This window comes from Aristolochia californica, unplaced genomic scaffold, assembly GCF_029961685.1.
Source record: "Aristolochia californica isolate CCGP_79_NKW_82.1479 unplaced genomic scaffold, dmAriCali1.0.hap1 SCAF_9, whole genome shotgun sequence".
Classification (NCBI taxonomy): domain Eukaryota; kingdom Viridiplantae; phylum Streptophyta; class Magnoliopsida; order Piperales; family Aristolochiaceae; genus Aristolochia; species Aristolochia californica.
In genome coordinates, this window is record NW_027182290.1 from 28331378 (window position 1) to 28335710 (window position 4333).

The window sequence follows — 4333 nt, forward strand, 5'->3', positions numbered from 1 at the left end:
TCTTTTCCCTCTCGGTCTACCTCTCTTCTCATTGTCGGCCTCCCTCCCCCTTCTCGCTCTCGCTCTTCTCTTTCCTCCTCCCCCCCCCCCCCCCCCCCCCCCTCCCCCTCATTTGAAGTTGACGTTAGTGTAGAATGAATTGAATTGATCATCGTCTCCCGACTATTTTTTTCGCCTATCTTCTTCCTCTCGTTCTCATCTTCGCTCTCTCTGCTTTCTCTCGTCGTCTCTCATTTTTTGCTCTCGGCTTTCTCTCATCATCGCTCGATTTTTTTTGCCCCATCTTCTTCCTTCTCCCTCTCTTTTCCCTGTTGGCCTCCCTCTCTTCTCATTGTCAGCCTCCCTCTCCCTTCTCTCTCTCGCTCTTCTCTTTCCTCCTCTCCCTCCCCCCCTCATTTGAAGTTGACGTTAGTGTAGAATGAATTGAATCGACCACCGTCTCCCAACGATTTTTTTCGCCCATCTTCTTCCTCTCATTCTCATCTTCGCTCTCTCTGCTTTCTCTCGTCATCTCTTGTTTTCGCTCTCGGCTTTCTTTTGTCATTGCTCGATTTTTTTCGCCCCATCTTCTTCCTTCTCCCTCTCTCTTTTCCCTCTCAGCCTCCCTCTCCCTTCTCGCTCTTCTCTTTCCTCCTCTCCCTCCCCCCCTCATTTGAAGTTGACGTTAATGTAGAATGAATTGAATCGACCACCATCTCCCAACGATTTTTTTCGCCCTTCTTCTTCCTCTCATTCTCATCTTCGCTCTCTCTGCTTTCTCTCGTCGTCTCTCGTTTTCGCTCTCGGCTTTCTCTTGTCAGCGCTCGATTTTTTTCACCCCATCTTCTTCTTTCTCCCTCTCTCTTTTCCCTCTCAGCCTCCCTCTCCCTTCTCGCTCTTCTCTTTCCTCCTCTCCCTCCCCCCCTCCCCCCTCATTTGAAGTTGACGTTAGTGTAGAATGAATTGAATTGACCACCATCTCCCGACGATTTTTTCCGCCCATCTTCTTCCTTTCATTCTCGTCTTTGCTCTCTCTGCTTTCTCTTGTCGTCTCTCGTTTTCGGTCTTGGCTTTCTCTTGTCATCGCTCGATTTTTTTTCGCCCCATCTTCTTCCTTCTCCCTCTCCCTTCTCGCTCTCGCTCTTCTCTTCTCTCTACCCCCTCCCACCTCTATTTCCTTCGATTTAAACTATTCCAGTTTTGATTTCCTTCAATTTTCAACATTTAGGCATCAATTTCTTCGATTGGGCATAAATTTTCCCATTCGACGGTGGTTTTTCCCAAATTTCAGAAGGTAAGCCGAAACCCTAATTTATTTTTCAACTAATTTAGTGTTGTATTTTATTTAATTTTAATTTATGTGCGTAATTTATCTTGATTGTGGCCTAATTGTGGGATTTAGGGTTAGGGTTTATGGGATTTAGGGTTCAATTTCGTCTTGATTGGGTTTAATTTCGGGATTAGAGTTGGGGTTTGGGACTTTTAGGGTTTTAAGGTGTAGGTTTAGTCTTTAGGTTTGGAATTTTGGTTTATGTTTTTTTTTTAAAAAAAGGGTTCTTAGTTTTTGGGGTGATAGTGTTTTAAGGGCTTAGGGTTTAGTGTTTGGGGCTTTTAGGGATTTTAAGGTCTAGGGTTTAGGGTTTGGAGCTTTTAGGGGTTGTAAGGTTTAGGGTTTAGGGTTTATTTTAATTTGTTTAGGGTTCTCGGTTAGGGTTTAGGGTTTATTTTAATTTGTTTAGTGTTCTTGGTTAGGGTTTAGGATTTAGGGGGTTTAGTCCAGTTCAAACAAGGCTGAGTCACCTACACGAGCATCCATTAGCCAACGAAACCTGACCCCCATCACTGACGATATACGGTTCGTAGTGACTGCGAAGTCATATGGAGCTCTACCAGGGGTGTTCTATGAATTTGGACTTAGGTGTGTTTTTGCATTTGTAGGATCAGTCATCTGTTATAGAATTAGTTCGATTAATTTTTAAATGTTGTAGAATGTTGTTGAATAATTTTGAAGTGCTATGAAATGATTTTTCCATGTGGTGAGGAGATTTGGTGTTATAAATATCTACCACATGGTATTCTTTTTTTGTTGGTTGTGTTTCCGTGTGTCCCTAGTTACTACGACAGGTAATGGTTGTCTGATAAATATTTTTATGTAGTAATTTTGTTGTATTTTATCTTCAATTATCTTAGGTGTAATATATTTTGTACTGTAGGTAAATATTATCTAGTCGATGCTGGCTATGCAAATATGCTAGGATTTTTGGCTCCATATCAAGGAACTCGTTATCATCTACAAGAATTTGATACTATTGAATGAAATTTTGGTGTTGTAAAAGTTCGATTCCAAATGAGGAAAGGCGCTCCTCTGTTTTCTTATAACATCCAGATGAAAATTGTAATGGCTTGTTGCGTATTATACAATTATATACGTAATGAGGATTACAATGATATGTTTGAATTGGAAGATGATGATTCAGATGATGAGCTTCGATTGGCAGGTGTAAATGAGGATGAAGATAGCGATGATATTGGGGATGAAGACAACCAATCAACAACCATGTAGAGGCGGCGTGCATTACAATCCACTAGAGCCGCACAATTTCGAAATACCATAACGACTAGCATGTGGAGTGATTATTGATGGTTGTATCTTATTGTTTGTGAACATGTATGTTGTTGTTCGTATGTACTAAACTAGTAAGTTGATGATTTTAAATGCACGAACTTGTTGTTATATTCCAAGGTATAAACGTTTGCTTTTATGTTATAAATTGTGGACTATTACGAGTAACTCGGTTCATTTGGAAGCATGGTTTTTTTTTTCAGTTTTAATTTTATATATATATATATATATATATATATATATATATATATATATATATATATTATTTAAACTAATCATTTTTATTATTATTTAAACAAATCATTTTTATTTTATAAAAATATATTATGCCATTGATATAATTAATTAAACCAATGGTTTTAAATTTTGTGTCAATATATTATTAATTAATAATATGTAAAAATATATATAATGTTATTGATAAATTAATACATTTATTTATTTATTATATTTATTTTTTATTAATGTATTAAATTAGTGAGTTTTAATGTTAAAATATATCTTATATTATTAAAAAATAATTTATTTATTTATTATATTCGCTTATATTATTTTTTACTTTTTTTATTAATTTTTAATATTATATTCTAGTCACCCGTAATTATTGTATTAATTTATAATATAATTTTTGTTAATTAGGATATTATAATATTTTAATACTACACGTTAAATCACTATCAAGTATAGTAATCATGTTTATTTTGGTTAATTATCTGTTTAGGTATATGTTCTATTTAAGTATAGTATAAAAGGTTACTCGTTCTCTTGATTATATCGTACTTTTGATTTGGGGGCACTAACACTGGAATCTGTTTTTTAGTATACTTGAACTCGTCTACACTAACACCCAAAGATGATTTGAAGTGCAATCAATTCATTTAAATTCAATTCAGGGGGGGTTAGTCCACAATGAAGTGGAATGAATTCCCCCCGCATTACCTAGTTCATCCCATTTATGGTGTTAGTCCAGAATGAATTGACTTGAAGTGAGATAACACCGTTTCATCTCCTCAGGCAAAAACGACGGAATTCTGTTTCTGCCCTTTTTTTCAAGTCATCGAATTACCACGAGCGACGGCGTCGCTTCTTCCCCCCCCCCTAAAAAATCACCCTCATTTCCTTTCTCCTCTCCTCTCGCTCAGCCTTCGTCTCTGGATGAAAATTTTCGCCCGACTTCGTCTCTACTCACTCTGCTCCTCTCGCTCGGTCTCGTCTGCTCGCTCGGCGCTCGTCTTCGTTCTCTGCTCCCTCTCTCTTGTTATCTCTCGTTTTCGCCCCATCTCCCTCTCTCGTCTCTCTCTCTCTCGGCCTTTCTCTTCCCTCTCCCTCTCTCGTCTCCTTCTCTCTTTTCCCTCTCGGCCTCCATCTCTTTTCACTCTCGGCCTCCCTCTTCCTTCTCGTTCTCGCTCTTCTCTTTCCTCCTCCCCCGATTTCCTTTGATTTAACCTATTTCGGTTTCGAATTCCTTCGATTTCCTTCAATCTTCTTCGATTTTCGATGGTTAGGCGTCGATTTCTTCCATTGGGCTTACATTTCCCCATTCGGTGGTGATTTCCCCCAAATTTCAGAAGGTAATCCGAAACCCTAATTTTTTTTTCAACTAATTTAGTTTTGTGTTTAGTTAATTTAAATTTTTGTGCGTAATTTATCTTGATTGTGGCCAAATTAATTCCAATAATATCACATTCATTGAAGCTGAGATACAAAACGTTCATTAATAAATAGTACAGA